This window comes from Oreochromis aureus, linkage group 10 (assembly GCF_013358895.1).
Source record: "Oreochromis aureus strain Israel breed Guangdong linkage group 10, ZZ_aureus, whole genome shotgun sequence".
NCBI classification, from domain to species: Eukaryota; Metazoa; Chordata; class Actinopteri; order Cichliformes; family Cichlidae; genus Oreochromis; species Oreochromis aureus.
This window is the reverse complement of record NC_052951.1, coordinates 23,569,334-23,596,947: the sequence shown is the minus strand read 5'-3', so window position 1 is coordinate 23,596,947 and position 27,614 is coordinate 23,569,334. Positions and strand designations below refer to the sequence as shown.

Here is a 27,614-nt window from a genome sequence, read left to right as displayed (position 1 = left end):
CTGAATCTCACAAGACTCCAGTATGTGTTTTTATTCCACTTTATTACAAAAAATGTATAAAATGAACATTTATGTTAACACTCACCTGCTTCTAATGTGCAATCAATTATAAACCTACAGTTATCTTAAAAGCTTCTGACAATTTTGTACCCCACCTCTCACCCTGTGACAGCTGCTATAGTCTTATAGCGTGCTTATAAACTTAGAAAAGTGTACTTCAATGGGAGTTCGAAAATACAACAATGTTTCCTTAGTCCTTTGAGATCAAACACCTGTGGAAATGACCTGCAGCTGTTAGTGCAGTTACCGACATTAATGACTAGATAAAGTATAGGAAATTTTCCGACCAGTGTAATATAATAAAAAAAGCACAAAATAACTTTATGTAGTGATGCTGTCCAAAACATAGTAGAAGAACATGACTGGTTTCGCTGACACAAAGAAGCTTTGAGTTACATGTTAGCGAGTTCTTTTGCATACAGCTTTTTTTGTCTTTTTAAAAAAATGGCTGCACATGGCAACGTGAGGTGTCACGCAACAACTTGACAACATAATAAACAAATAATCATTAACTAATCAAAAAGAGGTTAGGTTTATGTCACCCCCCGATGACAGCTGCTCATAAATAACACCTTTTGTTCGGTTTACGATGTTGTAGTTCATGACTTTTTGTGAGTATGAAGTCCCGTGACAATACGGCATCAGCAGCAGGAGTTTGAACACATCGTGTTTTAAACAGTCAAAAGCTACACCATGAAGATACACAGACGGTGTGCAAGCTTCTGTGGTTTCAAACTCGAGACTGGAATACCATCTGGGAAACAAACCACGCACACACATACACGCAAAACAAGATGTGAAACTATAAGCACAGACTGCAAACTTCATTTTTCTGTATGTCGAAATAAACATATATTTTTCTAGACATATCTTTGTCTGTTTCCCTCTTTGCTGAAGACATAGTTCTTTTGTAGATAGACAACCATCAGACTCTGTCCTTCCTTTGTCTGCTCTTTGATGTAGAGGTGAACCATGCCAGGGCTACTTTTGATCCACTGAAGATTATCCTTTGAAAAAAACCAAGACCAAAACAAAACAAAGAAAATGAACAAATAAAAGGGGGAGAGAGAGAACAAAGAATAATGATTAAATACATTTCCAGCTTATCTTAAGGCAAACTTCCAACATAAACGGCATATATTTTCTCTATTTAACTTAATGTATAAAAACCCGACAACACAAAGAATCTTTTCCATGTTGCCAGTTATGTCATGCAGGCAATATTCATGTTAAATCATGTCCACGTGAATTTAACTGCTATCGTTGTGTTCAGTCTCTAAATGATGAAAAAATGATTGGAACCAGCAGGAACTGCAAAAAAGAAATAATGGCACCTGCTTAGTACCAACATAAACCTTGTAATGGAAAAACAAACACTTAGAGGTCAAAGATGGAGCAATAGCACTTCAAGGCAAAAAAGAAAAAGCATTTAGCAAGCGGCAAATGTGGTGTAAGTAATGCGTTGTTATGCATTTGAAACTAGATTTTCTGCTGGGACTCCTGACACTATTAGCTCCCCAGTACAATAAGGAGCAGTATCTATGTTGCATTCAGTCCAATTTACACAAGCTGGTAAGCTAAACTGCCTTTGCAATAAGTTAGCATTTAACCAACAAACGTCAGGGTAACTGGTTATGTAAGTGCAAGATTTGTACCCTTTTTATTCAGGTTTCCTACCCACAAAATTTCCAGTTTCAGTGCAGACACATAATTTAAGGAATCACTTTATAATGTATCAAGAACTGAAAGGTTTCAGTAAGAAAGTGGTGAATCTAATGCTGATTATACAGGCAAAAAGTTACATATTACTACAGTGTAGAAACCTGTTTAGAATGGACTAATTATCATTAGTTGAATATTATTTCCAAACTCTGAATGTACCAAATATTCATTTATTTATTTACAATTTGGTAAACTGAACTGAATAGGTGCTGGTTTTATCAGGACACCCATGCTGAACATTAAGTTTGCTGTTTTTGAAGCACACAAACAAGACGCACTACCTTCTAACAAACGCAAACCTACACCACACTCTCTGGGCAGTATTTACTTTTAAGGGGATTTATTTGTATTTTCTATATATTATTTTGTCCCCTTTGTTCTTTTTAAACACATTTTAACAAGTGTAAAGTGCAGGATTTGTTATTTGACTGGTTGAAACCCATCCATCCATCCATCCATTCGCTTCCGCTTATCCTTTCCAGGGTCGCGGGGGGCGCTGGAGCCTATCCCAGCTGTCATAGGGCGAGAGGCGGGGTACACCCTGGACAGGTCGCCAGTCTGTCGCAGGGCCAACACACAGGGACAGACAACCATTCACGCTCACATTCACACCTAGTGACAATTTGGATTATCCAATTAACCTATCCCCTCAAACTGCATGTCTTTGGACGGTGGGAGGAAGCCAGAGTACCCGGAGGGAACCCACGCAAACACAGGGAGAACATGCAAACTCCACACAGAAAGACCCCGGCCTGATGGTGGAATTGAACTCAGGACCTTCTTGCTGTGCGGCAACAGTGCTAACCACCGTGCCACCGTGCTGCCCTGGTTGAAACCCATTTCATATATACTAGACATAATTTGAGCATAATTATTTTTTTTATTTATGCAGATAGAGTACGTGTGAAGCATACATTGCATTGTTTGTGAAAAAAGTTTTGATCATGTTTATTTTGTTTAAAAAAATATACTTATTCAGGAACATTGTACATGCATTGTTTAAACGGTTATAACAAGAATCATAGTTTCTTTTGGAAGGATGTTGCTGCTTCATTTCACAAACCCTGCGTATCTCTGTTAGCACGAGCGTCTATATCTACATCTCGGGTATATCCCAGAAAGTATGGATAAATATGAAGCCTACCTTCTGAAAGTGTTGGCTTTTTATTAACATAATTAAACATCAGCAAATGACTTAATCCATCCCTCTACAAAACGATTTGGGAGAAAGGCAATGGAAAAAATGGCGTTCTTATCTTGCCAGTATGACAGACCATTAACAACTCTTACTTGTTATATATGAGTGCAATGACATAATCCACCTGGTGCTATCGCAACACATGACATCTTGTTTGTTCTGTTAGTTCTTATATACTTTGTTTACGTAATAAAAGTGGAAAATGTGAAACTTTCTGTCAATTGTTGACCAATACATCATGTTGACCTTGATGATCTTGGTGAATATAAGACAAATCTTAATGGATTGTTAACATGACCCCGATCTAAACATAGTTTTACCAGAATTCATTGAAAGTGCATCGTGCATACAAAGAGGAAAAAAACAGTAGTGAATCACCAGTTGGGAAGGTTGTGCATTTTTAGGTTAGTTCCTGTTAACATGACACCATTGTGATTTTGTCTAAAGCATGCGGTTCTCTTTATTGTCTGCAGTTCTTAAATAAATGCATTTTCGCTTTGTTATCCCTTTACAAAAGCTTAAATATGTCACAGAAGCACACTTAGTTTCAATAAAATGTTGATACCACTGACTGTCAAGGGTATGGAAGCCTGTTTCTGCCACTGAAAAACATTTTTTTCAATACATAAGACCAAATTTTCAGCTTATTATCTTGAAATTTTGACATCTGAGAAAATGACTCAAAATTGAAGAGCTAACTTGAAATTTTTGTGATCTAACCTTAAATTTTGACACACGGATGGCAAAAATGGTTTTATTCAAGACAACTCTAGAAGCACCAGATGGCAGATATTTTAATTCATTAATTTAATTGGTTTAAGTTTAACAATTTTAAGACGGAGAACTGTGGCACAGAGTTATAAGCTTTTTATTCATGCAGACAACGTTTTGTAGAATGTGTATTATATGTGATCAGATTACGTAGAAATCAATCAAATGATGCTCATTTTTGATAACCTGTCCCAGCAGACCCCAGACCCTCCCTAAACACCATGATGATTCAGACCAGTGAAAGGCAGCTGAAGGAGAATGGATATGGTTTTGAAAGAAGGCTGAAAAAATTGCTTGTGACTGTTCGGATGAATGTGTGGAATCATTGGACAAATATGAGAGTTCAGGAGAAACTGCAGCCTAATCTAAAACGTGGCTGATTTATTACAAAGTATATAAAATCTCTGTGTAAAAAGTGACGAATAAGATGTGCAAAAAATTAACACAGATCATGTTTCACTTCTGTTTTAAGCTGCACAAATGTAGATAAAGTTAATAAAACATTAATCTAACATATATCAGATTGACGCCACACACTCTGTCTGTTGAAAAAAGCAAACTGGTGCCATGGCTGGCTGTAATACCCTAAAATTTCAGGCGATGACTCACTGCCAACCATAAGAGCCACATCAGGTGCAAAATAAGATATCAAATAAGCTCTTTGGTCCACCTTTGGAGAGCACATTGGAACTGTGTTTGCCAAGAGAAAATGGTTTGTGTTGGGATGTGAAACAACAGATAACTTTAAAGAAGAAACACTAAAATGTGCTTAAAATTTCGATCACGTGCTGAAGAAATACAGGCGTTAACACTGTCCCATGGCCAGGAAAGGGCGTAGCACTCAGGGAGGGATGCAGACGATGCAAAACTCTTCCTCCCTACATAGATGACACGGCCATGAAGAGATCTAACATGCAAAAACCACAAGAGAGGGCCGAGGGGGGAGGGGACCGTGTGTGTTGGTAATGCACTTGGTGAATCTCTGGTGCTTTCCACCTAACAAGCACAACCATTAGACTTGTTTTGTGCTAATTTTAATGATGCTTCATTCTGAACCACTTTAGAGTGAAGCTCAACCAAAGTTGTTTTTTCTCTTTTCTTTCTTTCTTTTTTTTAACGACACAGCTATGCTTGTGAAGTTACTTCCTCTAAGTGCTTCTAGACACATACATACCACAATAACCAGCAGGGTAAAATCAAGCTGGCTTGGCATTTCCCTAGGATTTTCAGTCTTGTGACAAAGACTAATATGACTCAAAAATTAAAAGTTATTAATATTACAGCGAAGCAGGAGTTGTTGTGAAATCAATAAAAATAAACCGATTCTTAGCAGGTTCTAAAATGATTTAAATGAAACCTCAGATGAACTAAAAAGCATGCGGTATAACATACTGTCAAGCCAAAATGCAGAAGCAGTGTGTGAAAAACTAGAACTATAGAACCAAAGAGGGCAAGTCGCAGCCTAGTGCTGCTAGTCGAATGCGCTTGATTAATTGATTAAAGTTGTGGCATTTTGCTGGTCTGGAGTAATTAGGTGTGTTTCAAGATGTCAAGAAGGAAAGACGTCAATGTTTAAGTTTGTGACAGTTAAAATTTAATAAAGGCTGAACAAGTATGGCTTGTTTGGAAAGGCTGCCAGGCGAAAATGTCTTCTCTTTAAAAAGAACCTGGGAGCACAGCTTAAGTTTGCAAAGCTGCATCTGAACAAACGTTTTTTGGACAGACGAGACCAACGTGGAGATGTTTGGCGCTAATGTACAGTGCCATAGTTGGAAAATACGAAGCTTATCAGCAGAAAAACACTTCATAGCACACCTCACGGCTTGACGAGGGGTGATCATTTGGGTTTGGTTTGCAGCCACAGAAATTGGCCACGTTGCAGTCCATGATTCTGTAGGCAAATGTTATGCAAACAGCAAAAGTCTGGCCGAAAACTGGCTCATAAAACAGGAAAATGGTGCCAAGCACACCATCAAATCTACAATATGACAGCTGAGAAAGAAAATAATCAAGATGTTGCATTGCTTCAGGTAAAATCCAGACGTTGGTTGGACTGCAATGCTGTGGCGGGACGTTAAGAGAGCTTGTAAAGAAGAGTGGGCCAAAATTCTTCCATAATGATGTGAAACACTGATAAGATTGCACCGAAAGCAATTACTTCAAAATAAATTATTTTCTGCAAGCTACTGAACCATGTGCTGTACTTAGTTTTTCACACACTATGTCTGCACGTTGGCTTCGCTGTTGTGAAACAATGGCATGATGTAATATGTCATGTCTTGTTGTTAATCCGAGTTTGTATTTAAAATAATTTAAATTTGGTAAGGACCTGATGAATTTTTACTGTCTCCTGATTGACTCCTGAATTTAAAAGGGTGTCCATTCTTTTCACTATGACTGTATAGTAAGAGTAAAATCCAGATATTTTGGATTAGTTTCATTAGTACAGTATAAAATAGAATAGAAAATAGAACATGAAATATTCTAATTTTAGAATATTTAATGTTATGGCAATAATGAACACAAGGAAAAGCAAACACAGGAACTCACATTGCACAAGCATGACAAGTCACTGATATTGAATTATATGAAACAATTATTGATCTCCAGGTTTCCTTCATTGCAGCAAATTCTCCAAGATTTTTTAGTGGTCGATGAACAAACTCTATCTGTCCCGGCTCAAAGTTCAAATGTGTACAGTGCAAGTTTTTAGGAGACTGTCTTGCAAATAGGGTTTGTAAAAAAACAAATAAGAGACACAATTATCCCTGTTTCAGAAGGATATACTACGACAGCGTGTAGAAACTTGTTTTGTCATCTATAACCCATTGTTAGGCAATGTTCGATCATTATCTCTTTTTCTCTTACTGATTTCTGCTTTTCCAGTTTTGTAGTGTTCGTATTCATATGAATATAGATAAATAAATGTGTGACTTTGTGTCTTTCTTTTCAAAAATCTGCTTAATACACATAAAAACAAATAAATAGAAAGATTGACAAAATGCTTTTTTGGGGCTCAGGATGGAAGGCAATCTGAAAAATATTTCCAGATTAATGCCTGTGCTGTACCACTCACTCACTCACTCACTCACTCACCGAGGCTCAGAAAGCTTGTGGTGTAAAACTTAACATATTCCTAACTTAGGAGCAGAATAGAACTTTTAATAAATATTTACACCGGCCATAGAGACTAAAACATTTTTTATGTTTAATCACTATAGCCTGTAAAGCCCTACAGGTGGTGAATGCTTACATAAATTGCATAAATTGTAGCCGTGTTTTAAATTATGGATACAGAGCAAATATAAAACCTGCAGGTTTTAGATGTGTCCTTGATCCAACACAGCAGATTTAAATGGCTAAATGACCTCCTCAACATGTCTTGAAGTTCTCCAGAGGCCTGGGAATGAACTAATCATCAGGTGTGTTGACCCAGAGTGATATCTAAAACCTGCAGGACACCGGACCTTGAGGTCTGGCATTCCCCATCCCTGGTGTAACTATTGGGGGCGCACTAGACTCCTTGGTTAAGTATCATGCCAGATACCATGAATCAAAGCGTGAATCATTGATGCTTGTAAGGTTGGCGCCTTTTAGAGCATTTCTACTTCGTATTTTTAAAAAAAATAAATGGGTTGAGGTGAGATTTTTTTGTGCTACCATTCTTTAAAGATGTCCTAAAACGTATTTGTTCCATTCAACAGTTTGGATGAACATCCATTAGGTGATGACGGTCTACACAGCTGATGGTAAATACATTATAAAGATAACAAACCCCCATAATGTCACTAACTGAATTATATTTTCTGGATTAAACCTCACAGAAAAATTACCAAAAGAAATTTAAAACTCATTCTTATCAACAGATCAACCAGTGCTGCTGAATGTGCCACTGAACAAACTGTTGTGGCTGCTTAGACAGGTAAAAGTCTACACTGTTACAGAGAGAAATAACATTATGGAAACATGTTCACCAGCTTTGTCCATGGCCACTGTCAGAGCTGTGATTACATCAGACCATACAGATGCACCTAACAGCTTTCTCTGAAACTCTGACTGTAACTGTTTTGATTGTGGGTGTGACCCAGCAGCTAAACAGTGTAACACTGACTGCGTGTAGCATTTGTGTGGGTGCACTGCTGGCTCAGCGTAATGCTATATGTTGTTTACACTGATAAAATGGCATGTGAAATTCATTGCAAAGGATGCAGAAATAATCCAGAATAAACCTCCAAACTATGGCCTTTTGTGGGCTCTGTAGAATTTCACTACACAAAAACAGCATTAGCATTACTAATACTGCAGTTTAAGCCATCTTGTGTTGGTTTCCTTTGATTGCACAATACAACCTTTTCCATAATTCTTCTATTCTGGTTTTCAAATTTATCAAAAGATAAATAAAGTAATTCCTAATAAAAAAAACAAACAAAGAGCATATCATAAGTAAATAGGGCTTGACTGTATCAACAGGAGGTAAAGTGCTGCAGTGTTTGCAGCTTTTTATACTCCACCTATTAAGTCACTCTTTGCCCTGTGTTTGTTACTCTCTAACAGGAAACTGCATCATTCAACCGTCAGTCAGACCTTCCCTCAGTGTCTAGGTTGAATGTCTTAGTTTGTTTTTTTGTTTTTTTCAATTCTCATTACATCGTGCCTCTGAAAATTTGCCTACTTCTGTTACAGCTATTCAGACATGTAATGATGAGCTCCATGCATATTTTGCTTAATTAACTGCCACAGTTCTGTTACCTTTTCTTTCAACTCATCAGCCGTGATTCATATGAAAGACATAGTGATTAGAATCACAGAGATAATACGGAGTTTCTGTAAAGGACGACTGTTTTGAACATTCTTTGCGTCACGCAACCCACACCGTACACCAAAAAATTTGCAGAGTTGCCTCAGGGAAAAGTCGTGTGCTTTTTCTCATAATCTGGATCAAGTTGTTACATAAAATAAGTTTTGTATTCACATAATCAGGCCGCAATATTTTCATTCGAAGAATTAGGTTACTGTAGCCGTTGAGGAAGTCCAACATTAGCATCTGTGGTTGCTGCACAGTTGTTATTTGATCCGCCTCTCAGCAGTGTAGATTCTCACCAGAAAACGTAATGTTTGGTCTCATAAAGACTACTGTAACTGCTGTAAAATCACCACCATGCTTTGCATGTCTTTACAGAAAATAGAGGTTGCATGTTGCAGATAGATGAATTCTACTTCTGTATTGCTTTGATTTAAAATGACAGTGATTTAGTACAAATACCTACATACATGTACACTCCATAGTGATTAGCCTACTAACGAAATCATTCACTTGCATTTTACCCCACCCTGTACTGTGCATGTTCTGCACTATAAAAAAAGGCGCCAGATTAGAATGAGTTATAAGTTTATTTATTTAAACCAGGAAGTGAAACTCTTGAGAGTAAGAATCTCTCTTGCATGCTTTCCACTATGGGAATAACAGGCAAAGAGCACGAAAGTTTTAAAATCGTGACCCTTTTGCTGTTATGCAACAGCGTTGATCATGAGCCACCTTACTGCCAGTGTGCACAAAATTTGCCCTTATTAATCACATTTTAGAAATATTAGAAATAATAAATGAACTTTTAATTAAACAGGGGTGTGGTATTCCTGGATTAATTAAATCTTTAGTACCTGAAGCCTGAAGACAAAAGGAGAAAAGCCAAACATCTGTAACATGGAACGAACCAGAGCGGGTGGATTTTCAGGTTTGACGATGTCAGCTTGTGTGATTTAAAGTCAGGATTAAGCTCTAAGGCTGGACGAATGCGTAACATGCATACCAGCCCGAAGAGAAAACACAAATGGATGATGGTAGAACTGTCATGAAAGCTGAAATGATTGACGTGGCATTTGCAATTAAACTTGTCCTTACATGAGTTTAATTACTTATCTTATGCTAAGATATGTAACTGAACTTATCCTTGCAGGAGTCCTTTCTATTTTAAACTTCAATTCCTCAACAACGACAAAGTGTTTCTTGAGAACAACAAACTGCTCTTATAAATGGGCGAATGTAAAAATGTATTTCGTTGATGCTTTAAATGTGAACACACTCTTCACACAAGTGGCTTCGTTTATTTAACAAAAAAGATGCAAATTAAAAGAAATATTCGTCGCTGATCAGACATCTTGAGCTACAGGCTGGACCGTGTCTGATTTTTAAAAGGCCGTCACCTCTCGCTCCCAGTCGGTGTCTTTTCAATTTGGGTTCCAACTCTTAGTCAGACTCTAAAGCCACCAAAAGAAACGAGTTTTCAGCAGTTAGCCATTAGTTTCACAGTGAGTCACACTTGAAGGCTCTGCTGTCTCATTACATGATACTGATAAGTCACACACATTCCAAAACGATCACCACTCATACTTGGAGTATCCTCTGGAAACATTTGCTCCACCTAATTTTTGTATGAAACCAGTGAAACCAGATGCAGAACAAAAATATACTGAGGATCAAAAATAATTTTAAGGTGCTCGATTTCAGCTCTATGTAGGCTTTGGGGTGTTTTTATGAATACATTAACATTGTTTGTTACATTAACCCAAAAAGCCAATATTCCCTGCAGCAGAACTGCTTACAATACATAATCTAGAAGACAATTTGGAGGAACTATATTGACATAACTTCTGTATCCCAGCACTCGTTTGGCAGAAGTTGTTACTTTCATTCTGAGCAGCTGAAAACAATAGCAGGAAGCAGAATGAGTAGAAGGCCAATTGGGGGGCTTATCTTTGTGATCCATGCTCCATGTTTCAACATCCGCTCCTAAAAAATAGCTTGGTAGAATAGATTTTGTTTTCATCATGCGCTGGATTAAGATGATTTTTTAGATGATTTAATGTTCTGGTGTAGGATTAGAGAAATCACAGCTAAGAGGTATTTCCTGACACTTTCGGGACATAGAGCTAATAAAAACTGAGTGTATGTAGTTATGGGAGTACAATCTCCATTTGGGGTCATTTGATTAACAATGGACTTGAGTTCATCCTAACCGTTTATGTATATAGACTACGTTATTACACTTTAGTACACTTTTTCAGCTGTTCATTAACATACACATCTAATCAGCCAATCACATAGCAACAGTTGTTGGTCCGAAGATTGGGATCTACTGGGTTTTTCTCACACAACCGTCTTTCGAGTTGACAAAGAATGGTCCAAAAAAGAGAACAACAGAGGTCAAAGGTAAGAGGATAACGACCAGACTGCTTCACGTTGAAAGGAAGGCAACAGTCACTCAATTAACCACTCATCACAACCAAGCTATGCATAAGAGCAACACCAAACCTTGATACAGATGGGTTACAGCAGCAGAAGACCTCACTGTGTGGATCACCTGTCAGTTAAGAGCAAGAATCTGAGGCTACAATTTATACAGGCTCGCCAAAATTTCAAAACCATTAAAAAAATGTGTCTGATGAGTCCGGATTTGTTCGGCAACATTGGGCTGGCAGGGTCAGAACTTAAACAACGAAAGCATGGATTGTCCTGTCTTGTATCAGTGGTTCACACTGCTTTGTGATGGCACAAAGCTCATAGTTATCTCAAACTGTTTTTTTGAACATGACAAGTTCCCTTGCATTCAAATAGCCTTGTCAGATCTCAATCCAATAAAACACCTTTGGGAGTGGTGGATCAGGAAATTTGCATGTGCCGCTGAGAGATTTGCAGCAACTGTGTGATCATGTAACCAGTACCAGTATCTGTTGAATCTATGTGATGAAGATTTAAGGCAGCTCTGAAGACAAAATGGGGTCCAACCTGGTACATGCAAGGTTCCAAATACACATTGGATATAGAGGCTCATATATGTCAAACTACATTTAGTAACATGAGCTAAATGTAATTAGCTCAAAATAGAAGTAACACACAAGAAACATGGAGGATATTAAATAGCATAATCAAAAAGGGCTCAAAAAATAAGAATTATCCAGACTATTTTAAAAAAGATAAAGATATTGTGCTTGATAAAACTAAAGACATTGTAAATGAATTTAATGATTTCTTTGTAAATGTTGGCTTTAATTTAGCAAAAGAAATTCCAGAGTCAAGAAATAATAATGACCTAAATAAACATATTACTCAGAATGTGTCCTCCATGTTTATTGGTGCTGTAACTCATAGAGAAATAATTAACATTGTGAAGACATTTAAAAATAAAAAGTCCACTGACTGTTTTGGTATTGACATGAAATTAGTTAAGAGTATTATAGAATATATAGTGCAACCTTTCGCATACATTTGTAATCTGTCCTTTCGAACTGGTGTGTTTCCCTCACAAATGAAAATAGCAAAAGTTATTCCAATCCATAAAAACGGAGAGAGATGTCAGTTTACCAATTACAGGCCAATATCACTACTCCCACAGTTCTCAAAAATTTTAGAAAAGTTATTTGTTAATAGACTTGATAAATATATAGAGAAGCATAATCTCCTAAGTGATAACCAATATGGCTTTAGAGTGAAAAGGTCCACTTCGATGGCAGTGATGGAACTTGTAGAAGGGATATCTAATGCAATAGATAATAAGGGAATATACCGTTGGTGTTTTTATAGACTTAAAAAGGCGTTTGATACAATTGATCATTCTATATTAATGAATAAACTAGAGAGATATGGCATAAGAGGATAGCATATAAGTGGATGAAAAGTTACCTGGATGACAGATATCAATATGTTGAAATCAATAATGTAAAATCTAATCAGTTGAAGGTAACTTGTGGTGTTCCTCAGGGCTCTGTGCTGGGCCCTAAATTATTCATATTATATATAAATGACATATGTAGTGTTTCCAAACTGTTAAAATGTGTATTGTTTGCTGATGATACCACTCTGTATTGCTCAGGTAAAGACCTAGAACAGCTTCTGACTACAGTGGAAAAGGAGTTAAATATATTAAAAAACTGGTTTGATGTAAATAAGTTATCATTAAATATAAAGAAAACAAAATTGATTATTTTTGGCACTAGACAAATGAAAAATGTATCTAAAATCAGGGTTAATGGAATTGAAATTGAAAGAGTGTTCAAAATAAATTTCTTGGAGTGCTAATTGATGATAAGCTGAGCTGGAAGTCTCATATAAATCATGTGACAACAAAAATGTCAAAAACCATTGCTATTCTCTACAAAACAAAGCATGTCCTGAACAAAAAATCATTATACACACTTTATTGTTCTCTGTTGCTTCCATATATGACTTATTGTCTGGAGATATGGGGTAATGCATATAAAACAAATACTCTTCCTATTTTCAAGTTACAAAAAGAGCTATAAGAATTATAAATCAATCAAACTATATAGAACCAACTAACATTTTGTTTATTAATCTGAATACCCTAAAATTTTATGATTTAGTCGAATATAAAATGGCACAGATAATGTATAAAGCACAAAATAACTTGCTTTGCCGCAGTATATTCAGAAGCTGTTTAAAGTCAGAGAGAGTCAATATGACTTAAGGGGAACAGATGTCTTTAAAACAAACAAGATAAGGACAAACATAAAGCAAAGATGTGTTTCTGTTAGAGGAGTTAACCTGTGGAATAGTTATGACAATGATTTAAAAAGGTGTCGTTCATTTTCCTTGTTTAAAAACATGTTTAAAAACAGAGTATTAGAAAAATATATTAATCAAGAATGAAAAGAGCAAAAATAATAATTCTGAAACTCTTGATTGTTTTGCTTTGATGTAATTATCTAAGGTGGAAATTTTTTTTTTGTTTGTTTGTTTGTTTGTTTTTGCTTTGCTTTCTTTTATTCTTTGCTTCGAGCCCTGTGTACAGGAGCTGCATGCAAAAGATTTTTTGTTAAAAGGGTTGGCATAATAAGCAAATGCTTCAGCCAATACCCTTTGATTAGCCTTGTCTCATGATTTTTTTGCTTTTTGGTAATCTTTATTTTGTATTCTGTATGCTAATCAATAAAAATCAATCAATCAAAAGCTCATATTACTAATTATCTGATTCCAAGACAATTTTGAAGTAATTTAATTTGCCCACCAAATTGTAGGCTTAAAGAGAAATACAAAAAAATAACTAAAATAAAAACACAGCCGCTTCATCTACTATTGTCTAACATAACTAGAGACCATATATTGTGAATAACATTCGCCAACAACAAGCAACAAAGGAAAAAGTAACTGCTGGTGATGTAAAGCGGGCACGTTGCAAGTTAATACTAAATGTTTAGAGGGCTACTTAGACATCTGGACTGTGGGATTTCTCCCGGTAGCGATGCCTGTTTAAACATTGCCAAAGTGCCTGACCTGACCTGTTTGAACAGTTGCGAACTCTAACATATTGCGTTTTGCACCTTTTAACAGCACAGATGGTGACTGATGTATATGTCTTAAAAGGTTAATTCAAGCCTGTATGCTGAAGTACAGACTACTGTGTAACTTTGGGCTCAAGGCAGACTCAAAGTACCTAACGCTGGTTGCTCTTTAGACTGTTGAGTTTGTGGCAACTACCCCAGATTCTTATTGTCTGTGAGCTACAGAGACAAGTGGTGCTGCATTTTGCTCACATAAATATTTGGTTTTTGTTATTAACTGTTTTTCCTTTAATGCAATTTCTTTTCTTCCACCATTTTCAGTTAACATGTTTTCATCCTGTCACATGAATCCTCAGTTTTTAATGATTTTATATATTGTAAACTTGTCTCATTGACTTGACGGATAGTTTCTTTGTCTGTTCTTCTATGTATGCATGTATGTTGTATATATGTGTGGGGTGACCTCCAATGTTTTGAAATGCACCTAAAATAAACAATATTTCTAATTATTACTATTATTAACATGCAAAATAGAGTTTTGTTAACCAACTGCAAAAATGCACTATTAAGATAGTAAACTTTTTAAAAGTTTCTCAAAGTACACTTGCTATGATAATGAAGCACGTTTTGGGATCAAATCATGATAATGAATGCCAAAATATGTAGGTTTCTCCCTAACCTAATTCAAAACCTCCAAAGCGGTTCAATACATCAATATGTACATGAAGATGAACTGATGAATGAACGTTCACCTATAAAATGTTTATTATTACTTTGTTTATTGTCTCCTTTGTCTTTTTTATTGCCTTTTCTTCTCTCTTTACATTCCCTTTACCTTAACTGCTAGTTGACCTTCCCGAGCTTGGCTCTGCTGCAGGTTTCATTCTATTAAAACATGTTTTAATGCCTCGATACAGGCAGTCATTTGATTTCTATCTTTATTATTCTAAGATGTTTACCGTAAAATGAAGATAATAATAACAAAGTGCCCCGAGATAACTGCTGCAAATTGGTGACGTATGACAAAAAACTGAACTTTGGTAGCTGGTCACATATGCAGAGGAAGAAAGACTGCTTTAACTGAGACTGATTTATGCACGCTGTGGGTATGCAGGTGTCTGTGAGTGAGTGGATGTGGGTGTGTGTCTGATAGAGATAAGGAGAGGGAGTGAAAGAGTGACTGTGTGTTAGAGAGAGTGAAATATTGGTCGGCTGATTTACTGGAAACACCAGAACTGCCTGTGGTTTCAAACAAAAGATGATTGCAGTAAACTTTCAGGATACGACACCCTGTAAAACAAAATACGAGCCGTATCATCTCCCAGGGTTTAATCTAAATCAGACAAGGCTTTACATTTTTATAATATCCAGTTTAACCTTTAACCAATCAAGTGGGTCAAGTGTGATCACGACAGAGTGGAAAAAGGAGTGCATGTGTCCTTCACTTATATCAGCTAGGGCTAGTGAAAAGTTGCTAAAAACTGCTGCTTCAATTAAGGATATTATTAAACGACTACGGCTACTAAGCGGACAAAAGCGGAAAAATCTCTAACTTCTGCAATTCTGTTTTTTTAAAAGATATATTCTTAGTGTACATTTTTGAGGTAAATCAAAGACTAGGTGGTGCACAGCCATGGTGGTGAGCAGGTGGCCTCTGTCATGTCACAGGAAGAAGGCTGTGGGTTTACACTTGTTAGCCGGTTGGTGCCATTTTGTGTGATGGTTGTAGGTGTAATGTAAGCAATGTAAGGTGCAAAGGTGTACTCCACCTCTTGCCAAGTGTTAAATGGGATAAAGCTTGGTGTGACAGAGTTTACAGATATATGCGAGCGCTCTACACATTTATGAGGTGCGAAACAGCTAAAAAAACCCTTTTAACTCTGAATCAGTCTTCTGTGCATCCTTGGCCTCAACACAATGCACTGATCAAAAAAAAGTGCAGGTGTTTAAAGGAAATTTGCATTTACCTGGACGTTGAACCAAACGATGCACACACAGATAAGATTACATACATAAAGACTACAGGTGCATCTCAGAAAAATTAGAATATCATGAAAAATGTTTGATCAAGAAGGGGAAACTTCCTTGCATTTTGTAAGTATTATATGTAAAGGGAAAGATTTCAGGTGTTTTTTTGGCTTTTGTTTTAATTTGAATGATTATGTCATATAACTCATGAAAGTCACAAATATGGTACCGATAAATAATAGAATATTTAATAGTACGTATAAGTTAATTACTGTTCAAACAGTATAAATGCTGTTTATCTCTCAGTCTAGTTCATTAGAGGCAACCACAATCCAACCACAAACTGCTGACTAGACAGTTTTCTAGAAGATGATCATCTACACCATCCATAAAGATTATAAGTCCCAGAAGTAAGTGAAGTCCATTTATATAGCACTTATAAAAAACAAGTGTAACACAGTATAAGCTATAACAATTAAAACCATATCAATGGATAAAACAAGGTAAAAAACAATCCTGCACAGGTAGGTCTTCTTTTTAAAGCTGTGAACAGTGTCCACATATCTTAATTCCAATGGAGGTGAGTTCCACAACTTGGGAGCCACAACCTCAAAAGCACAGCCCCTACCTGAGTCGAGTTACCGGCAACAAGCACTGATCAGCTGTCCCTGCACTTACGAATGGATGTAGTAGATATGGGGAGGAATCTGACCATGAAGCGCGCTGAAAGTAATCACTAAATGCTAAACTGGACCCTAATTTTACAGGAGCTGGTGTAAAGAAGACAGAACTGGTGTTACATGGGACCTCGTGAGCAGCTTTCAGTAGCGTTCTGGACTGTTTGCAGTCGATCTCGGGATGATCTCGGCACGGATAACAGCCAACAACAAATGACAATAACCAAGGAGTCATAAAACAAACCACTGCATCATCACTTCCATTTCACATTGAGGCGCAATATATTTAACCTTGCCATGCTTCACAAATGATAAAAAACAAGTTTGTACAAGATGGTCAGTGCATTTAGCAAAATAAACTCCTGACTTAAACACCAAGTTGTCAGGGGCACAGATAAGAACTTCATTTCTTTCAGGCATGTAAAGACAAGACAATTGTCTCCCATCCAGTTCTTTGTAACATTAACGTACTCCTGGGGGACAGATAGTCTGGCACCATTCTGGGGTTTGAATGACACGCACAACTGAATATCATTTGCGTAACAAAAACACGAAGGGTCGTTGCTGAAAAAAGTCAGCTAAGGTGCATCGTTGATTTGCAAAATAGAAATGTGTTCATTTAACGTGACAATCTGTTGGTTGAACACAGTTTAATCAATTTAGTCATGGCAATGTGTGGCGTGATTAAATAGTGACTAAGGTTGACGTCAGTGCATGAAGAGCCACCATCGTTTCTAATAAAAAGGAAATCCTGAGCCAGAGACAATGCCAAAAGCATCTAACCTAAACAGAAGAGGAACTGGACTGTTGGTCAGTGGTTCTAAGTCCTCTTTTCAGGTGAGAGTATGTTTTGTATATAATTTGAAAATCAAGTTCCTAGAGTGTGGAGAAAGGGTGGAGAAGCATATTGCAAGTCCAGTGTGAAGCTTCCCCACTCTGTGATAATTTGGGGTGCTATATCATAAAACATAGTGGTGGTTCGTCCACTGTTTTATCAAGCCACAAGCCAAAGCATCCATCTACCAGGAGACTCTAGAGCACTTTATGCTTCCATCTGTTTCCCTATCCACCAGTACTTAGCACCTCCCTACAAGGTCAAAACCATGACTAAAGGTTTGCTGTTCATGTTATTACCGCACTTGACTGGCTAGCCAACTCACCTGACATACAACCCACAGAGAATCTGTGAAGTATTGTCAAGAGTAAGCGGGAAACACCCAGCTCAAAAATACGCACAAGCTAAAGGCTGGTATGAAAACAACCTGGACTTCAAAAACATCTTAACCTAGCCTCCATGCCACATCGCACTGATGTGGTATTTTGCAGTAAAGGAGTAACCACCAAGTGTAGAACAAATACTGTCAAACTGGGATTTGAAGTTCAAATTTTTTGAAATTAGTATCTTGGCTAGATGCTTAGGTTTGTAGTTCTTTAAAGATTTCTAATGCGTGTGTGTATTTGTTCCCACTGAAAAAAGCTGACAAACACTCACGAGAAGGCTGCCCTCTTTTACACTGGTTCCAAAGAACAAGAACACAATAATTAATTGGCTTCCTATGCTTACAGAATACAGCAAACTTCCACTTCTGCATGTTTTATTGTTATCATGACACTATATTTGTCTGCTGATTCGTCCTTGTGTGTTCAGAAACGTAAAAATGACATCCATTAATTAAAACGTTTTCTGATTTGAAGTAATCTAAAACCCTGAGCAACTGTTGTCACAGTGACGTATCAAATTTCAACTGATGCCATTTCTAAGGTTGAATGAAGGTTCAATTGGATGGCATTCAAAATGAAATAAAAAAGTTTCAATCACGGTCTTCATTCATGTCAGTGGTTGTTTACATATTTACTAAAGTTTCTCAGTGCCGCAGTCTTTTGAACAAAGCGGTAAAAAAGGAAACTCTTTCTTCATCTGTTTTCATTTTGGCATTAAAATTCAAACACGTTCATGCGTTAATATGAAATATTCCTGTTTTTAATTCTTGATGATCAACTTTTGATTTTTTGTTTTTTGCAGATTTACACTCCTTATGCTTACTAGTCATAGCTATTTATATAGTTATTTAACCTACTGCAAGCTGGATAATTTGCAATAGTAAAATAAAAGGCAGATTACACATAATTGCACTTATAATAACCCAATAATATGATACATAACACGATAATAAAGGTGAGTTAGTTGCGTTTCAATCATTTTAGTCTGGTTAATTTAAGTATTAAAGGTACTAATACTCTCCACATGCTCACAAGTTAGATTTTCAAAGATGAAAAGTTTGCATTGGAGTGCTTTTTATATGCCAGTATTTCTAATTTCTAATAATTCATATTGTTTCTTAGTTTTTTTTTTCTTTTCTTTCTTCACTATTATCTAATCCCAAACAGTCAGGGTAGAAGGACTGTCTTTCTGAGTCAGGTTTGGATAAACGTTTGTTTCCCTTACTGTTGCCGAGGACTTGCACGAAATGGATTTTTGGATTATTTGGGTCTTTCTCCACGCAGCTGGGTCTTTACTTACAAAGTGCCTTGAAATAAAATAAAATAAAATTCAATTTAATTATACATAACACAGAGAGAGAAGTCACGCAAGCATTCATATTAAGTAAAATCACATCCTGTTTGACTGTCATACCTTTGTAAACAGGAGTTACCTGTATGCCAAAAAAGTTGACGATGTGCAAAAGCAATCAAGTGTGCATGTGGGTGTAAAGGAGGGAGCATTATAGGCATGGGTGACAGTGATAAAGAGATTTGGATGGAGTGAGGAAGGGTAAGACAGTGTGATAAGCCAAGGCTGCTGACATGGTTTTGGCTGTTTTCTGGCCACATATTGGTTCGATGCTTTATAAGCTGTGTGTGTGTGTGTGTGTGTGTGTGTGTGTGTGTGTGTGTGTGTGTGTGTGTGCATGCATGTTGTTTTTTGGTTGGGAGGGTAGCTAAATGAGTGAAAGAGATGACACCAAGGAGAAGGCAGTTTACTAGAGTTGGCTCATTTACTGGAAAGAACAAAATCCTTTCTGTTGCTTTTCTCTGTCTCTTGCTCTCTCACACAGACACACAAAGGAAGTGGATGTCATTTAGTGGCAGGATGATATAGCACCCATATTTTACCACATTATGTTGCAAAATAAATGCTGCTATGCCCAGTCAACAGGTGGATATTAATCACTAGTCACATGTGGTTACCATAAGTGAAAAACATCCTGAGGACTTCTTTTATTAGGAGAGCACCTCACAATCAACAGTGTAATAAAAATAGTAATGTTATATCACAACTCAAACAAGTCATCTTTCATGAATGACTTATCTTTCTGAGACTACCATCATCTAAAGGCTTACTATGCCATGCGGGTATTCTCAACAAAGTTATATATATTCCTTCTACAAGAAAATGCATGTTTTTCCTGCAATCGTTTCTGATGAAGTCACACAGGTAAACAGAAACACTGCTGTGCTAAACAAAACAAGAGCAAAATGTGGTTTATTTTGTTAGTTAACTTAAAACAATAAAGGCCTGGGAGCAGTGACAGCTGGTGATGTCCAGAGGAGCAATACCTTCTTACTGTAATTTGTCTGTTTAAAGTAATGATACCAGCCCAACCTGCATCATCACAGATTTTGTGTGTGTAATGCCAACAACTCTCCATTAAGGTGGCATGCAATAAGAGAAAAAAAAAAATCTTTTGTTTTATGAGCCAGGGAATGATGTTATAATCCAGCCTGCCGAACTGCTTTAACAAACAGGTATGTGCATTATAGTGATTGGCACAGTAAAGCTGATAAACAATCTATGCGGATGTAACAGGGTGTAAACTGTTTTGGACAATTTTGGCATTCCTGAGCATCAAGACATGACAGCTCCCAAGGAATGTGTTACTTAAGAAGTCAAAGTGTCTTCCTCACTATTCCTCTAGAACATAAAGTCTTCCGCACACTTTTGGATCCATTACACACACTAACCACCGCCCCAGTGACTGCCTGAACTTTTTCCCTATTTTTGCAGTCCAGTTTCCAATGTCTCTAGATCCCTGTTCGTGATATCAAATCTACTGCTGATAAAAATAATAGTAGTAAAATAAAAAAATAAAAAAATGTGTCAACATGAGAATGAGGTCAAGAATACTTTGATGTGATGTGCCAACGCTGAGGCCTTAGTGTCAGCAATATACTCTTTATTTGTCTCTGTGTGTACAATAAATATCCTGTTTACCCGAAATCACCCATCATTCGAAATGTCTTTGTGCTGCCGTGCCATCTGGTGTGTGGGTGTGGCCACAGGTGAACAAAGTTGTTGCTATGAAGCCAAAACAGCAACAACAAAGATAGCAAACAGAGTTAAAGATAAACATGGAGGTTTAAAAAACAAACCTCATAGTTTTGTTTGCTTGGACATAGCAGACATATGTGTTATTCTTTGACCTGTATGCCGTTAATGTTAGCCTAGGGCTGGATGTCCCTAGCCCTATATCTGGTTGTGCTGCAAGAGAAACTCTACACATGCAGCTACACATATGTGATTGAATAAACCCCAATAAGAGCATCTAGTTTTAAAAAATACATCCCCTCATTATAACACTGTTGCCTGTTGATGTCACGACATACTGAACCCAAAACTGCCATCTGTGGCAGATGTCAAATAATTTCAGAGCTAAAAGTTGAAAATATGCACTGCATAATTCATATAAATGGTCAGATAAGCGAAATAAAAGTGGACAAACACCCAATGCAATAAAAAAAAAGCACCTGCTGAGTCAAGCCCTTTTCACGGTCTGTGTAACTGTCAGCCTCAATGTGACCTGCTCTAAACTGGAGGCTCGATTTCTCTTAAATCACGTGACTTGAGAGAAGCAGACGCTTTGCATTTTTGTCCTTTGGCCAGTAGATGGTGCTGCTCAGAGGGAAGACGAGGCATTTCTAATAAATCTGCCTGGAGTTGGGAAGTCAGGCTTCACCTTTCACGCTTTCATTTGAGCCGTGGTTTAGCCGCAGTGGAATGTTTTTTTTTTGTTTTGCTTTTTTGCACCAGGCTTTAAAGTTTCAGCTTTGTAAGAAGAAGCCACAGCAACCACAGCATCAAAACAAAAACTCATCTCAAAGCATTTTTTGCAGGAGAGTTGCTTTTTTGGGGGGAAATGAATGCTATTTTTTCTCTTTCTTTCTTTCTTTCTTCTTCTTTTTTTTAATAAACCACTTCTTTTATGAATTATCATCTTTAGTGAGGATGAGAGGAGCTCACAGACACAAGTTTACTCTCTGCTCATCAGATATGGGTTACATTATACTTGCAAACGACTCTCTGCATTTGAGTGTCCAAACCTGGCATCACTACACCTAGCCTAGCCTATAAGATAAGGTCTATAAGATATCACAGAAAAATTACACAAAACAGAAGGAGAATATGATTTTTCTATCATTCCATTACAGCAAACTGAAAAAACCAATTAAAAAACCCACATAAGAAACAATGCAAAACAAATTCTACCCGAGGGAGTTACTGGCCTATTTGAGTTTGCGGTCCTTATCTTATAGTGGAAGGAGATGTATCACCAAATGTTGAGACCTGAGAGTTGATGCACATGTGTTTTTTACTGTAAGAGTCATAGTATTCATGACTATTTGCACACACACTGCCAGTTAGCAAGATCATAAATGATTAGATAACATGTTGTTTGTGGTTTACTACTTCTAGGTGAATGCCACCCACTCACTGCCAGCTGTTTGTAAGTCGTGCAGTCATGATTTTACTAAACGAGTAATGATCAGCGTAAACCCTTGAATTTGTGACCCTACTGGGATTTAAAATCATGGCATGCAACACACTCACTCATTTGTGGTGTGTCTCTGAGTTAAGGTGTCATACCACTTAGCAGTGAGCATAAACATCAAAGAGAACTTAAAACTTCTAGGGTTCAAAAAGTCACTCAATACTGACATTTACTTGGGTTAAGCATGCTGCACCTTCACAGTTAAATAATGGCTAAACTTTTGGATTGTTACCACAATGACTTATTCAGCCCTCCTAGGTGTCACAAACTTAACATGCAAAACCCCCCAAAACAAAACACAATTGCTTTGCTTTTGATAACTTAAAAGCTGTCTGTTGGTATCGATGGCTGCCTGTTATCTACATGCATTCTCTGATGATAAGTGATGAAGGAAGCATTCCACTTCAAATCAGATTATATGGAAACCAGACAAAAGCATACCTAAAGCTTAAGCATTCTTATGCCGTGACACAGATACACATTTTAAATATATTTTGCCTACTTTGAATGCTTTTGAAAGGCTTTCAGAGCAGAGCTTTTGCCTGGTGACAGCATGGAGAAGTTTGCTTCATCTTATGTTTTTGCTACAAGAGTTCCTGTAACTCGGTTATGTAAAGGTCGCTGCTGGCAGGCTGGGTTCAAAGTAACACATCTATCACTGCTCCAGTTCAGACAATTCATTTCCTGTTTTTAATGTAGGACACTCATCACGCTGCTCTGCAGACTGATTGTAATAAAACAAAGAAAACTGTATGCTCTAAGACTGCTTTTATGTGGCGAATTGTTGTGCCCTGCTGTCTTGTACATGTTAGCAGACATGCAAAATATAAACGTCAGATGATTAGCAAACGAGGGCAAGTACTCAGCCCATCATTAACACTCAAACCACAAAACTTCCTTTTCACATGCCATAAAGAGAACACAGTCATCAAAGCCATTTTAACAAGGTCTCTAGTGCCACCTACTGGTTATTAGTGATGCTGTGGTTCTTTAAGTCTTGACCAATGGTGACATCTGCTGTTCATTTATTAAATTGCATGTTTGGCCTGTGTGGTTGATAAGTGGTACAAAAAAACCCCAAGAATTTAGAATAAATGTATCAGCATGTTTTGTTATTGAAAGTTATGCTAATGCTCATTAAATTACTTTAGTGTTAATAAGTGTTGGAATACAAATATAAATAGAATGTTATGTTTATAGAAAACATAACCTATCAAAATAATTAAAGGAAAATAATTGAATTCCGATGTTTTGTGCATTTATGTGTCATCAGTTACTTTGTGGCAAACCTCATAAAGGGGGGATATACACTTTTTTTGGCTTGTAGCTTTTCTTTCAAGAAATGATTAAAAATATTTAATTTTTCTTTATGTGTTTTTAAATTTTTTTAATTTGTCTGCATCACAGTCATTAAAGTTCCAAGGTACTAAGTTATAAAATCGATGTAATGGAATAAAAGGAGTAAAAAGTAGAGTGGTACATTGCGGCAGTTATTTGCACTTTTATGCCACAGCAAAAAGGTCCTGTGTTCAAATCCACTGACCTTGGTCAACCCAAGCATGTTAGGTTGACTGGTGATTCTAAACTGGGTGCTGGTGTTAATGGTGCTCTGTCTCTCTCTGTGTTAGCAAGTTACACAACCAACCTGTCAAGGCTATACCCCAGTTTTTCCCTGTTTACAGCTGGCACCCCGACCTTGAACTGGATGAGCGGGAAAAAATGGGTGAGCAGTGTAGAAAGTGTCAAAAGTGTCAAATACGCAAGTAAAAATACTTCACAGTAAAATACTTCTATACCTGGAAGTAAGACGGTAGTATTATTTTGAAGCTTCAAAAGCTTTTGTAAGTGATAGAATTAATCTAAGTAAGTAAGTACAATGTAATGAAAGTTCCTGTGTAAGTCCAGAATGGAAAAGCACTCAAATGGCATACCACCTAACTAAGAAAAAATCATCCATCAACTGTCTCAGCGCGAGAGGCAGGGTACACTCTGGACAGGTTGCCAGTTTGTCGCAGGGCTAAACAATCCAGGAAAAAAAAATCAGTGAATAACAATCTATGTCTGTGAAGGTTCTCAGTCATCCAGGTCATCGTAGTCAAAGGAGTTTGCAAAGAAAAGCGTCTGGACTTCTTTAAGTTGCTTGAAGACGTTTCACCTCTCATCCGAGAAGCTTCTTCAGTTCTAAGGTCAAATGGCCGAGAGTCCCAGATTTAAACCCAGTGGGAGTATCCCCCAAGGAGGGACAAAGGACCCCTGGTGATCCTCTAATCACATGCGCCCAGGTGTGAAAGCGGGTGGGACCCAATCAGCCAGGGTTTCGGTGAGCCCATTGTGAAACCTGGCCCCACCTTGTCATGTGAATTCCTGAGGTCAGATGGCCCAGGATGTGAGTGGGCGTTAAGGCGTCTGGGGAGGAACTCAAAACTGGATTATAGATGGCAGACAGTTGGTGTCGTAAACCACCGCCTCTGTTCAAAGATGGTCGCTCACAGTGGACATAGATGGCCTCTTTCACTCCTCTTTCAAACCATCTGTCCTCTCTGTCCAATATGTGAACATTGGCATCCTCGAAAGAGTGTCCTTTATCCTTAAGATGCAGATGGACTGCTGAGTCTTGTCCTGTGGAGGTGGCTCTTCTATGTTGTGCCATGCGCTTGTGAAGTGGCTGTTTGGTCTCGCCAATGTAGAGGTCTGGGCATTCCTCGCTGCACTGTACAGCATACACCACGTTGTTAATTCTGTGTTTTGGAGTTTTGTCTTTCGGGTGAACCAGTTTGTATCTGAGTGTGTTGCTGGGTCTGAAGTACACTGGGATGTCATGCTTGGAGAAAACTCTCCTGAGTTTCTCTGATACACCGGCTACATAGGGGATGACAACGTTGTTGCGTCTGTCTTTCTTATCCTCCCTCGCTGGTGTCTGATCTTCTTTTCTGTGCCTCTTTGCTGACTTTATGAACGCCCAGTTAGGATAACCGCATGTTTTCAGTGCTTCCTTTACATGTGTGTGTTCCTTCTTTTTCCCTTCAGGCTTAGAGGGAACATGTTCTGCCCGGTGGTATAGAGTCCTAATTACTCCAAGTTTGTGTTAACAATCTATCTTCCACTTTTAGACTGCAAGAGCTCATCAGCTAGCAATCTATGAATTTTAAACCGAAAAACAAACAAAAGATTGTATCTCTATTTTCCACATTTCCTGGCCAAGCTACATAGCCCTGTAGTGGAGCGAGCAGCCAAAATATTAAACTCACTCTGTTATGTACAAGTTACAAAATGTAAGACTCAGTTATAAATGTGTTATAATTCAGTGCAGCATCCTAGTTTGTTTTGACAGCAGTCTGTAAGTGTCTGGGAACTGTAGAGACCAGCTGCTGGACTTCTGGGAGAAGAATTCTTGTCTGTTATGGGATTCCAGTTGCGTAACTGTCCAGGGTCTTTGTAATACTTTTCATTTCATAATGGTCCAAATGTTTTCAGCTGGTGAAAGGCAGGTCAGTACCCAGATTTTTCTACAAAGACATACTATTGTGATAAAAAAAGACTTCATCTGGAAGGGAACATATGTTGCTCTAAAAGCGCTAAAATATAGCTTTCAGCACAGCTGGGGCCTTACAAGGAATACAAGCTGCCAATTTCATGTATCCGCATACCATCAGTTATGCATTTAATGTTACATTTTGTATTAAACGTGGGACATTGTCTAACTTTAGACATATGATATGTTTTCTATTCTGTTCTATTGAGGATAAAATATAGGTTAATGAGGTTTTTTTTTGCAAATCATTAGAATCTGTTTTTACATTTTGCAGCGTCCTATTTTGTAGATGTTCTGTATATGTATCAAATTACATTTAACTGGGTTTTTCACATGGTGCCAAAAACTGTGTACTTTAGTAAACACTATATGCAAAAGCTATGAAAGCTATGAAAGCTCGTCCACACAAGTATGTCGACACCTTGTGTGGACGAGGTGTCGACCACCTCGTCCACACAAAATATTATATCTAATATAATATGAAATACACAGTTGTATATTTTATTGTTATGTTGTTATTGTATATATTGTTCTTAATTATTTGTAACTGTTTGGTATTTTTTTTTATTGCAAAACAGTAAAAATTTGACTAACTCTAACCACTAAGCTAAAATTAAAATGCGGAAGTTAAACACATTGAATATTTTTGACATATTACAAAAACAATTTTTAAAAAAAAAGAAATAGTTGACTTTGGCGACAACCAGTGGTGAAGTATATATAGTACAGCTGTAGAAGAAGTATTATCCAAATAGGGGACTGCCTGTGAGCAGCCATTTAAACAGTCACAGCTATAGAAGATTTACAATACAAACCCAGAGGCTTTTTTTTTTTTTTGGAAACTGAAAGAAATCTATGAAATATTCTTAACGTATTGCTAAAACCCCTTAAGATCAGCATTGTAATGAAGGAATAGTTTGATTCAGCGGTTTAGCTGCTTAAGGGCCTAGAAAGCAATTTTCCGTCTTTCCGAGAATCTAAAGAGTCATAATGAAAACAGATGCCACTGCACAGATGTATGTGTCAGTCAAGATGTACATAAAAGGCACAAATGTTTTCATTTAGGCTTTTGAGCATTAAAATGTCAAAGTGGAATTAAATACTGAGAACAGTCAAGAGTAACGAATAAATACACTTTAAGATTCATCACCGAGGGGAAAAGATGGGGCAGGAAAAAAGATAATTCACATTCTGTCTGTGAAGCATCACGATGCCTATTTTTTGGTGTTCCTCGATTCATGTTTTGTTTTCTGTGCATATCACGTTTCTTTATAATTTCCTCATTAATAGCACGCCAAGAATTGACAGAGAAAGTTGCATTGAATACCGATTTCATATCAGTGAAGTGATGTAAGCTACAGCTATTCCAGTTACATCAAGGCTGAAAAACCAGAACTGCCGCCATCTGGGGCGAAAGGATACGAGTATGCAGATTTAAAGAAAAAAAAAAACTCACCTTAACATGTGCCTCCATCAATATATTCCGCATAAAAGATGAAAAAACCCATCCATATATGAATTAAAGCTCGAGTGGATTTGAGCAAAGAATGAAACATTTAGCTTGTGTTCTCCATTCGGTTTCACTTTTGCTTTGCTCAGCCCTTCAGGCAAAATTCCTACGC

The 27,614-nt window shown here is 37.4% G+C and overlaps 1 long non-coding RNA gene across 1 annotated transcript; it reads right to left on the bottom strand.

Annotated features, from left to right (window-relative positions):
- Positions 1 to 16: 16 nt before the first annotated feature.
- Positions 17 to 27,614, bottom strand: LOC120442379. Its single transcript, XR_005614693.1, has 2 exons — positions 27,449 to 27,614; positions 17 to 1,067 (listed from the first exon to the last, which is right to left on the bottom strand). It is a non-coding gene; the product is annotated as an uncharacterized LOC120442379 (long non-coding RNA).